This window comes from Coenobita brevimanus, chromosome 66, assembly GCF_032717465.1.
Source record: "Coenobita brevimanus isolate Jiangsu-jjx chromosome 66, ASM3271746v2, whole genome shotgun sequence".
NCBI lineage: Eukaryota > Metazoa > Arthropoda > Malacostraca > Decapoda > Coenobitidae > Coenobita > Coenobita brevimanus.
This window is the reverse complement of record NC_137019.1, coordinates 19160365-19173263: the sequence shown is the minus strand read 5'-3', so window position 1 is coordinate 19173263 and position 12899 is coordinate 19160365.

The following is a 12899-nucleotide window of genomic DNA, read 5'->3' as shown; positions in this document are numbered from 1 at the left end:
GTTTGGGCTGGATTAGGTTAGGTTAGGTTCGGTTTGGTTCGGTTAGGATAAGTTTGAGCTTTGTATTTTACCCATGAAACCTAGGTTTTTCCGATGGATTTTGGTATGATTCATTCGATTTTCAGCTTCATTTCAGTTGGAAATGACCATTTTCTGTGTTTCCCCCCCTCCCTATAACCCCCGATCCCCCATTATTGCAGGGGGATGGGGGGAGGTCATATCTCAAAATCTGGTTATTTCCAACAGAAATGATGCTCAAAATCGAATGAATCACATCAAAATCCATCAGAAAAACGTAAGTTTCGTGGGAAAAAGCAGTATGGGCAGAAAGCCGATATTTACCCTCTTACTGTATGTAGGTTCATTTTAATATTTTCATAGTAAACAATACATAATTAATATGTAGCATGAATATGTATAGAATTTTATCATTTAACTTCAAGTTAGCATAATTCATTTTTTACTAGGAACAAATTTGCTTAATCTAGCATAATTTTTTCATTGCCCTAGCATAATTTCGTTGTTTGGATATGGCAACACTGCTCTCTGCCCCGCATTCCTCAGTCCACGCCTGCCTGCCTCGCATGCGTGGTTTACTTGTAACCGCACTATGATACGAGCCTCTTGCCTCCCACTTGCTTTCCACGTGGCCCCAGGACATAAGCCAGCCTCACCAAAGGCTAATAATACAGTTAGTAAGAACTCCAAAAGTGACAAAACGATCAAGAAAAGTTATGACCTTAGCAGAGAAAATTGTGTTACTGGACAAGCTAAGAAGCGACTGTGCGAGTGTTTGCTATCACCAGTTACTGCATCTTTTTATTTTGTACTGTTTTGTGAATAAATGTGTAGATAATTGTGTATTGCAGTACGGTGTTTATGTTTTTCCTTTATAATGGAGTATGTGCTTTCAATCTTGTAAGAAGGTATTTCGGGATGAGTATGGAGGTTTCGGGACAGTTCGCAGTCACAACAAACACAAGACAATTCGCCTTTGAAGATAGCTATGGGTGACGATAGAATATAATTCAAAGGCGACTACAGCGAGGAAGAAACAAGTTAATTATTGCCTAAAGGTGCAACTAATAAATTATATCCAGAACCTACGCTACTGAACATAGACGTTGCTGGATCCCCCTGAAATGTAGTTATTAAAGTATTGATTAATTAATAAGAAGTATATTTATAAAAGTATTGATTAGTATATTTATAGAATGGCGGGGAATCATCGTTTTCGTTTTCGTTTTTAAAGGCTCCAACATGCTTGCATGTGTCGGCCTTGGTCACCTAATGGCGGCTCTCCACGCTGCACGATCCATTGCAGCCTCCCTGTTCAGTCCCTTAACCCTAAGGTCACACTTAATGACCTCGTCCCATGTCTTTCTCGGTCTACCCCTCACAACCCCACCCCCAATATTAACACTTCTCACCTTCCTCACCCAATTATCATCCCCCATCCTCTCCACATGTCCAAACCACCTCAATCTATACCTCTCGACTCTTCCATTGTAAACCCAACCCCTCCAGGCCTTGGACGCAGGGACGCACTGCACATCCACCTAATCATTGTCATTTCAGTACGTCTGAGCCGGCGAATGTCTTCCTCCTTCACTGCCCAGGTCTCACTACCATACAGCATTACACTCCTAACACATGCTGCATACAAAGACCCCTTAGCACATAGGGAGAGCCCTCTCAATGTCAGGAGAGGCAAGAGCTCCCTGAACTTCTTCCAACCACTTCTCACCCTAGCTACAGAGCTAGCTCCAGCCCCACCTCCAGCACACAACATGTCTCCCAAATAACAAAACTCTTCCACACACTCAAGAGATTCACCAGCAAGTTCAATCCTTTCACGTCTGACGATCTCCACCTGCTCACCCCGGCACGCCGTACACATAAAATCAGCATTATCTCGCAGTCTACCTCTGATACCACGACATCTCTTTTTTTTTTTTTTTTTTTTTTTTTTTTTAATGCGAGGAAGAAGGAACCAAAGGCCATGAGCCCGCAGTAACAGTTCCCTCCAAGAGAAAAACAAAACACAACAGAGAGCCAAATTCAAGATCCGATCATTTGGAGATGCCTGGACACACTGCGCTTGAAAGACTGGAGATCATAGGCAGCAGGAAATACAGATAGAGGGAGACAGTTCCAGAGCTGACCTGTTGCATAAATGAAAGACTGGGAGTAACGGTTAACTCTTGCATTAGAGAGTTGGACAGAAAAGGGATGAGAGTTTGCTGCCAGACGGGTGCTACGCGCCCGTCGTAGAGGTGGAGGAATGCAAGCAGACAGTTCAGAGGAGCAATGACCATTAAAGTAGCGATAGAAAAGAGATAAAGATGCAACAGTGCGGCGAAGAGACAGAGGTTGAAGGGAGTCAGTAAGACGAGGAGAGTTAATGAGACGAAAAGCCTTTGACTCCACCCTGTTGAGAAGAGCTGTATGTGGGGAGCCTCCCCACACATGAGAGTTGTACTCCACACAGGGGCGGATAAAACCCCTGTATAGAGTCAACAATTGTGCAGGGGTAAAGAAAGAGCGGAGACGGCTTAGCACACCCAATCTCTTGGAAGCAGATTTTACAAGAGATGTAATATGATCTTTCCAAGATAAGTCCCGAGTAAATGAAACCCCAAGCATGTTCAAGGACGATGCAGGATTAAGCTGAATATTATTAAACATTAATGGGTATACCTGTGGAAGATTATGTCGGGTTGATAGGTGTAAGAACTGAGTCTTAGATGCATTAAAGACAACCATATTATTTTTACCCCAGTCAGAGATACGAGCCAAGTCAGACATTAGGTGTGCCATAGCCTCATCCCTTGTTTCTTGAAGTAACTGTTGAGATGGGCGTTGCGGGAACCGAATGGAAAGGTGAAGGGTGGAGTCATCAGCGTATGAGTGGATAGGGTTAGATGTACAGCTTAGAAGATCATTGATGAATAAAAGGAAGAGAGTTGGTGATAGGACAGAGCCCTGAGGAACACCACTGTTGATAGATCTAGGAGAAGAACGGTGGCCGTCTACAACAGCGGCTATACAGTGCTCATCAGAAGTATGGGGCGCCCTGCGTCCCTCCTGAGAAACAAACCTTTCAACATTGAAAAAACATATAAATAATGCATTTTATTTACCTTTAGTGCTTCGTAGGGTAGCCTTTACGTTTCTTCACGGACCTGAGACATCTTGGAAATGAAAGGACAAGGCTCCTGAGGTGCTGGAGGGGTATTTTGTCCCAGGAGTCACGAATGGCGGCTTCCAGCTTAGGCAGAGAGCTCACATCCTTCCCTTGGAGACTCTTCTTTACGAGGTACCAGAGGTTTTCATTCGGGTTGAGGTCTGGGCTATTTCCTGGCCAGTCTGTCATGAATGATACCTCGCAGTCACGAAGTCAATTGGTGACCGATTTGGCCTTGTGAGCAGGTGCACTGTCCTGCTGAAACACTCGTGCACCTGTTAGCTCGAAGGAGTCTGGTAAATGATCACACAGAAGCTCCAGGTAAACATCCTGATTCACTCTGAGGTTCTTGGGAAGTACAACAAGCTTCCCCAAACCCTTCCCTGAGAAACAACCCCATACCATGAGTGAATCAGGATGTTTAACTGTGCTTTCTACATACCGTGGGTCAAGTGGGTCACTACCTTTGCATGCTCCTCTGTTACAGGTAACACTAAATGTTGCCTCATCAGACCACAACACTGACAACCATTGCTCCTCACCCCAATTTAGATATTTATTAGCAAAGGCAAGCCTACGAATTCTCTGGCTGCTAGAGAGAAGAGGCTTTTTCACAGGCCTGTGACTTGTGTAACCAAGCTCATGCACCCTACGAGACACTGTTCTCACTGACACCTCACCAAACACTTCTGGGTTGCTCTCCTTAATTTTCCTTGCACTCACACAAGGATTAAACTCCACTGCACGTTTTAAAACATTAACAGACCTTGGGGAAGTTTTCCTAGGCCTACCAGACCTCGGTTTCTTTGTGGGAACTTCGCCACTGTTTTCCTCCCAAAACCGCGCACACCAACGACGCACTGTCGATCGTGCCACACCAACCAATTCACTAATTTCCTTTGTCTGGTGGCCTGCCTCCTTTAGAGCAATGATCTGGGATATGATTTCACTCGATAGCTCACGGGTAGGTGCCATAACAAAGTTTTGAAGGCCAAAACACTGCGGGACACTCGGTAAAAAATGGCGCAATTTGAGAGGGACACTCGGCGGAGTTCCTCTCTCTCAGGCAGCCCGTGGGCGACTGAGGCAGGAACCAACCAGCGCGTCAGAAGGCCTCAGGCTACCGTGACGTCATGCTCGGAGCTCAAACTTATGGCTCAATTCTTACCCCCAAAAATGGGTGATTCTTTTTGGGCCATAAATATTGCGCGCCCGGCGGACAACGCTGAATACTTCTGACGAGCACTGTAGAACGACCAGAAAGGAAGCTAGCGATGAAGGCACAGATAGAAGGATAGAAACCGTAGGAGGGCAGTTTGGAAATTAAAGATTTATGCCAGACTCGATCGAAAGCCTTTGAGATGTCAAGTGCAATGGCAAAGCTTTCGCCAAAGTTCCGAAAGGAGGATGACCAGGAGTCTGAAAGGTAAGTGAGAAGATCGCCAGTGGAGCGTCCCTGACGGAACCCATACTGACGATCGGAAAGAAGGTTGTGATAGGAAAGATGCCTTAAAATTTTTCTATTAAGAATTGACTCGAAAACTTTTGAAATACAGGACGTTAAAGCAATTGGACGATAGTTGGAGGGTTGGGAGTGGTCACCCTTCTTTGGGACTGGTTGAATGAGAGCAAACTTCCAGCAAGAAGGAAAGGTACAAGTTGACAGACAAAGGCGAAAGAGTTTGCCTAGGCAGGGTGTAAGCACAGAAGCACAGTTCTTGAGAACAACAGGAGGGACCCCATCAGGCCCATATGCCTTGTTAGTACTGAGGCCAGAGATGGCAGAAAATACATCAACTGAAGAAATTTTAATGTCAGCCATGAGGAAGTCAGAGGGGGGAAGTGATGGAGGAACAACACCGGAATCGACTAAGGTGGAATTGGAGGAGAAAGTCTGTGCGAAGAGATCTGTTTTATCAGTAGAAGAAATAGCTACAGAACCATCAGAGTAGAAAAGAGGAGGGAAGGATGATGAGGTAAAGTTGTTAGAAAGATTTTTGGCAAGGTGCCAGAAGGAGCGGGAAGAATTCGAGTTGGAGAGTTGAGAGCATTTAGTATGGATGAAATTATTTTTAGTAGAGCAAAGAACAGACTTAGCACGATTCCGGGCAGAAACGTAAAGATGATGTGATTCAGGGGTGGGTTGGCTCCGGTACCTTTTGTAGGCCTTCTCCTTGTTGTGGACAGCATTAGAACAAGCGTGATTAAACCAAGGCTTTCTTGCATTAGTCAAAGGATATGAGAAAGGAATGTATGCTTCCATGCCTGAGAGAATAACCTCCGTAATGCGCAAGGCACACTCAGATGGCTCACGGCCATGGAAGCAATAATCATTCCAGGGAAAATCAAAGAAGTACCCATTTATCACACACACTGCACAAGATGGAATTACTTCCCACGCCCTTGTGGCAAACTGCACATGGCCACTCTCCCTTGTCTTTGACAGTACCGCCACCAACCCTAGATATCATCACTTTTGTTTTATCTGCATTTACCCTTAAACCCTTTTGCCCCATACCATCTCTCCACTTCCTAAACCTTTCCTCCGCCTCCCTTTCATTCTCTGCAATCAACACCAAATCATCAGCATACAACAACTCCCACGGGAGTCCGTTTCTAAAGTCACGTGAAAGGGCTTCAAGTACCATGATAAACAACACGGGACTCAAGACTGACCCCTGATGCACACCAACATTCACGGAAAACTCATCACTCAAATCTCCATTCACTCTCACCTGGGTGTTAGCACCCACATACATGGCCATAACCACCCTAACCAGCCTCTCCTCCAAGCCATGCTTTCTCATTGCCCACTTCACCACCTCTCTAGGGACTCTGTCAAAGGCATTTTCCAAATCAACAAAAACAAAATAAAGATCCCTTCTCCTACCAATATATTTTTCCTGAAGCTGTCGAACAATGAATATGGCATCAGTGGTCCCCCTACCTGGCATAAACCCAAACTGCATCTCATCAATATTCACTCTTTCTCTAATCATACCTTCGAAAACTCTCTCCATTACCTTCATTATCTGATCTAAGAGCTTTATACCTCTATAATTTCCTCTTTCCAGGGCATCACCCTTCCCTTTATACACATTTACAATTACACTCTTCAGCCAATCATCTGGGACAACACACTCATAAATAATCCTGTTTATCAGGTCAGTGACTAAACTCACCCCTATATCGCCTGAGGCCTTCAACATTTCGGCAGTCAACCCAGACACACCTGCTGCCTTCCCCACCCTCATCCTGCCTATTGCCTCATTCACAGTAGCAGTATCAATCAAAGGCCAAGGGCCAGACACTGGATCTGCTGGCCCCAAACCTTCCCTGTCCCAGTCAAACTCCTCATTCAACAACCAGTTATAATGCTCTCTCCATGCATCTTTAATATCCTCACTGTTCACCACTACCCTTCCTTCATCATTCTTCACACACTGCTCACCTATGATATCCCGATTATCCCTCTTCATCTGACCTGCCACCCTAAATATATTTTTCCTTTCCCCATGATTTAGGTTATCAAGTAATTGTCTCTGTGACTCAGACTTTGCCCTGTATACCTCTCTCCTAGCCCTACGCTTGGCAGCCAAATATTCCTCTTTGCTACCACCCTTCTTCCATTCCCGGAAAAGCCTTCTTTTCTCCTTAATTGCAGCTTCTACACCCTCATCCCACCACCAAGTTACTTTATGTCTTGGTGGTCCTCTTGTCCAGCCGCATGTTACATCAGTAACTCTCAAGAAATTGTTCTTGAGGGCTCTGTACTGTTCATTAACGCCTCTGTCTACAGCTCCCTGTTCAGCCACCACTCTCCTCAACTCGCTATAGAAGGCATCCCTTACTACTTGGTTTTTCAGCTTCCATATTTTCCTCCTAGGTACATAAGTCCTCTTTTTCATCACTTGTTCTTTAAGCACCATATCACAAATCAATAGTTTGTGCTGCTGCACACACTCCTCACTTCCTATAACTTTAACATCCCTCACTAACCTCCTATCGGCCCTCCTAACCAGAAAATAATCTATCTGACTGCTATTTCCCCCAGACTCATACGTAATTAACCTACTGTCTCTTTTCCTAAAATATGTGTTGCACACAATCATGTCCATTGCCTCCCCAAACTCGAGTATCCTTTCCCCTTCTGCATTCCAGGGTGTGAATTGTTCTGAAGGGGAATCGTCCATGTTTTGACAGGGAATTGTCTGACGGCGAATTGTCTCGCAATCAGTATGGACATGGACTGTGTGATGGGCAGCATGGTGGACACAAGTGCAAGATTCAATTGTTAATAGAGTATTCGCGAATTTGACTTTTCGCGGGGGTTACAAGAACATAACTACTGCAAAATATGCGGGATTACTGTACATGTTTGGCGACAGCGGCCATCCGCCTCTCTATCGAAGGTCAAAAGTTCCCCGGTCACGATGCGTTGTGTTTCTGCATGGCCACTCGGCATCTAACAGACCGCAAGCCATGGGTAAATGTATGGCAAAAGCGCCTGTCCACCTGTTGACAGAAGGGGGAGAATCCTGCCCACAGCCTCGTTCCCTCCCCCCCTTCCCTCCTTCATACTCTCTTGGCTCCCCCCTCACTCCCTCAATCCTTACCCTCTTCTGTGGTGATAGCATTGACTCGTGAGTTTTCAAAGTTTCTTGCGGTTTATTTGACTGCTATGGGTCGTATGAAAATTCCGTGGTAACCACAAGAAAGCTCATAAAATTCTGCATCTAGACATGTGCAAACTCTTGAAAGGTGCGGGCAAAATTTTGAATAAAGATGATTGGACGTTATATGGAGGTAAGGTTTACTCTTGCACACTATTCCTGTTTGAATTTCGTACTCTTACTTGTCAGTTTTATGTTTGTATTAGCTAGTATAAACACCAACGAAGATGATGGTATATGATTTATACCAGTATAATCAATTTACGGTGGCATATTTGGCCGTGGAAATTTTTTTTGAGTCCTGGGTGCAATCACTTGTCGCAAACAACAGATTTTCAAACTGTCTCTCTCTCTCTCTCTCTCTCTCTCTCTCTCTCTCTCTCTCTCTCTTTTTTTTTTTTTTTTTTTTTTTTTTTTCCCATGATGATTAGCATTGATATAGATAATCATGTGTATTTTGATCTCTAAATATGGCAGACTGACCTGAAAACAGTGCCAAAATTAGGAGGGGTACTGTACACACAGTCGTGCAGAGGTCTGATGTTTTTTGGTTTTCAGTGTTTTTCTTTTTCATGGTTCTCATGGTGTTTCGCATTACTTTGGATATTCCTGTGTGTGTTTTGATGGCTAAATATGGTAGATTGACCTGAAAACAGTGCCAAAATTAGGATGGGTATTGTACATACAGTTGTGTATAGGTAGGGTGCTTTTTGGTTTTCAGTGTTTTTTTTTTCATGGTTTTGTTGGCATTTAGCTTTACTTTGGATATTCCTATGTGTTTTGATGTCTAAATGTGGCAGGTTGACCTGAAAAGTGCCAAAATTAGGACGGGTACTGTACATAGTGGTGTATGAGTAGTAGTAGTAGTAGTTTTTTTTTTTTTTTTTTTTTTTTTTTTTTTTTTAATGTGGCAGATTCACCTGAAAACAGTGCCAAACTTAGGAGGGGTACTGTAGATACAAGGGTGTATAGGTAGGGTGGTTTTTTTTTTTTTTTTTTTTTTTTTTTTCCCCCTGCATGGTTTTCTTGGTGTTTAGCATGACTTTGTATATTCCTATGTGTGTTTTGATGTCTAAATATGCCTGAATGACCAGAAAACAGTGCCAAATTATGCATAGGTACTGTACAACTAAGTTAGGTATAGGTTGGAGGTGGGTATAGGTAGGGTCTGGGTGTGGTAGGGGAATAGTGTTCATTATCTGGATGTTGCCACCACCTGGACATGCCTTTGACTCTTTTATGTCCAGATAAATGAGGGATTACTGTACTTAATGAGAGAGGAGTGGGAGAAGTCCAGGTAGGGGCACAGGGATAAACTGCTGATCACAGCCCTTCAACCCAGTAATGTATTTTAAAGGGTACCTTATTCTTGCTCGCCAGATGGTTTTATTCAGCACTGAATGGGTTAGTGTGGGCTGAATCAAATGCCCCTTGTTTGAAAAGTTTCACTAATCGCTTGTGCTCAATAAAAATTATTGCATTTACAGTAATAAGAAAATAATTACAGTAGGCTGGTTAGCTCATATTTGGCTGCTTCCTTGACTAAACTGTTAGAATAAAACAGGATAAGAAACAAGGCTCTCCCCCGCTTACCTAACCTTTCGGTTGAAACTGGTAGAAAATGGAGGTAGTGATGTAGGATTTTGATATAACATTTAATGAGAAGTATTGTGTGCAAGGAAGTCAGGTGGTAGAATGAATGTCTCAGTACCTGTTTGTCTATAATTTTATTTATATAGCTCTCAGTCTGATCTTCACATTGGCATTTCCAGTGCAGAATTATGTTTTGATATTTGAAATTGGGGCTGCATTTCTCTTACACTATTCCTCTATTCTTAGAGCTGTCACTTACCATACAATGGTATAGCAGCTGGGAGACAGCTGTGTTTCTAAGGCATAACAATGGATGTTTAAAGGTTTTCTTTATATTTGATGTGTTTTGAGGTGAATGACTGTTTTTAGTAAGTTGTGGACAGTTAAGAATGCTTTGTTAATTTTTTATGTTTCGAGGCAAATGGCATTGTCAGTGAGGGAGTGTTATTGAGAGAAGAGGGTAGAGACTTTTTTTTTTTTTTTTTTTTTTTTTTTTTTTTTTTTTTACCCCCAGAATGGAGGAAGGAAAAACAAATGAGTAAAAAAAAAAAATAATCCATACACCAGATTACTGGTGTCCTCTGCTCCATAAAATATCTGTAACAGTTAGACTTGAACAGTTGTGGGTTGAAATTTGGAGGGAAACAACTCTGGGGAAGCAAGTTCCAGACAGATGCAGTTCTGGGAAAGAAAGAATTCTGATAGGCAGAAGTTCTGCAATATGGCTGAGTGACATTCCAGTCATGAGTGCTACCAGATGCCCGTGTAGCACAAGGGAAGGCATGGAGGGGTGGCATCATGGACGCACTTCATCTGAGCATTTGCCAAAAAAATATCTGTAAAATAATGCAAGGGAGGCAACATTCCTTCTTACTTCCAGGGGAGGTAGTTTATATGTAATGGCAGAGTTGTTAATGATTCTAACAGCTTTATTCTGAATTTTGTCTAGTTGTCTTAATGCAACCTCTCCACAACCATTCCACAAGGGTGAGCAATATTCAGGCTGAGAGTGCACATGTATGCCTTGTTCCAAATGACCTCACTATATTGAACTTCAGTTGTAAAACATTTTAATTTGCTTTTTTTTTTTAGTGTGTCTATACAAGTGCTACAGTTATTTATTTATTTATTTATTTTTTATCATTATTATTGTGGAGATATTTAGAGGTTAGTGAGAGTGCATAATTAGCGATGGCATTGAAGTAGTGTTCAGGAGCATGTTTGCTGAGCAGAAAAGACTCATGTCATAATTCATTTGGCTTGTTTAATCCCTAAGCGCCTGGTGACGGTTATATCCGACGCAAAATTAGTTAATCGGGGGCACCGAGGGACGGCTATAGCCGCAAGTGTTTTCGCACCACAGTTTGAAGTGACCGCCACTTGATCTCGTCACCAAAGGGTGGGGATAGCCTCCCAGCACCTGTGGCAAGCATACCCCAGTCATCTTCGTGACAATGCCAGGTGTAGGATGATGTTTTCTTGAGTGTCTCATTCGATTCTGTTCGCACCTTACATGGACCCTTGCATCATCCACCCCTGCCAAGCCTCTTTCTGAGAATACTAGAAAAGGGCACAGTGATAGTGCCATAAGGCATCCCTTGGATGAATCAGTGTCTAGTTTATCTAGTAATGACATACGAAGTAAGTTATCACATTGAAAGCAAAACCATAGTCAGTGCTGCAGGCAGACACATGAACATGTCCAACTCTCACGCTGCTCTTGTGGCGAAAATGGGTTCTCTTCCTCATGTAATTACTCATCAGTGCAACAGCCTAGAGACCTGGGGATACATTCATTTGCAAGAGGAAGAGTTGCTGAGGAAAATGGTCATTAATTCGTTTCCCTGGGTGCTATACTTTCTAAGGTATTAAGGTTTGAAAACAAGCCATTTTTCAGCAGTTTCCAAAAAATTGCCCATAGCGAGGTGACAACTTTTTAAAACATCATCCGGTGTGTGAGGGTTAAGGATATTTTTTCAGTTTAGGAAATGAGTACAGTATGTTGTCTGTAGGTAACGAGACATCAGGAGCAAGTTACAGTAGTCTCGCATCACACTGAGTCGAGATCAAATGTGGGAAAATACCGTAACATCAGAGGTGTGGGGGACGAATCTGACTAGTACAGGGTACTTTCAGGATAAATGCTGTAAATGTTCCTTGTAACTGATTTTTGAAAATCTGTTTTTGTTGTCTGGGATTGTAATAATTGGTACATGCAGACATTGATTTGGAGGTAAAGTGTATTCCTACTTTTAATGGCCCATAATTTTCTTGAATGAATGAAAGAACGGTTTTTATTGAGTTTTGTTGTTTTAAATTTTTTTAAAGAAAAATAATACTTATCTCTGTATACTTATACGTATTAATTATACTTTAATGGAGATAAACAAATTTCTCAAATTATTGTGCAAATGGAATTGGACTCAGTGTTGCCAATTGGAGGAGGGCCTCCAGGATCCTGAGGAGGCCTCTCTGCCTCAACCTCCCTCATAAATCCATCATAGTCACACACTGACACATCGTTGTCTTCGTTATCAAGGGGAAGTGCAGTACTGCAATGTAACTGGCACACATCTCGAGTCACGAGGAAGCCGTACTGGACTGGCACGGCAGTGCTAGGGAAACGTTCCTTGGTGTTTTCCATCTTCCCGTGCCTGGGCAAATAATAGTACTGGACGCAGCACGTCAGTACTAGAGAAGAACTCAGATTTGGCCTACTTTGTGCGGCTGATCCATACTAGTCCAACAAGTCCATACTACAGTAATGGATTATTTTATTTTTTTGCCAACCATACTGGACGAGAATAGTACTGTACTGGACAAACGCATTCTGGATGTGAGGGTACTGTATCATCTTTCTCCTCCCTTGGAATACACACACAACCACCCTGTTTATGATTATAAATAAACACAGGCATAAGCAAAAAAGCATTAATATAAAAGAAAAATTAATTTTTGTTTGGTATCTTGACTTGTTTGCTTAGGTTTGTTGCATTGTTTTGAATCATTTTACATATTCTTTGTCTTTTACAAGCATAACAGGAAAGTTTTCTGTGTTCACGTCATACTTTCTTGAGTGGACAGGCCTTCCTTCCCATCCTGCTAATCAGCTCGTGCAAGGTGCGAATGGCAGGTCATCTCGCAGTTCAACCCTCGCTGTCCAGCCTGTACACTCAAGGGATGACATTTATCTCATTTAGGTCTGAAAACTGACACTCTCACCTCCCTTTTCCAACAGTCTCCACCACCCAGACTGCAAAAATGTCAATACTACCATGAACACAATAAACACTAAAAAATGCTAAATAAATTCATAATATAATTTTTTACATTCAAACCTCTCATATTATGTACTGAAAAACTTCAGAATACACATATATAGTTATATCACACCTTTTCAGCACCATTGACAATGTTTTTTGGTTAAAAAAAATAAAGTGTGATGT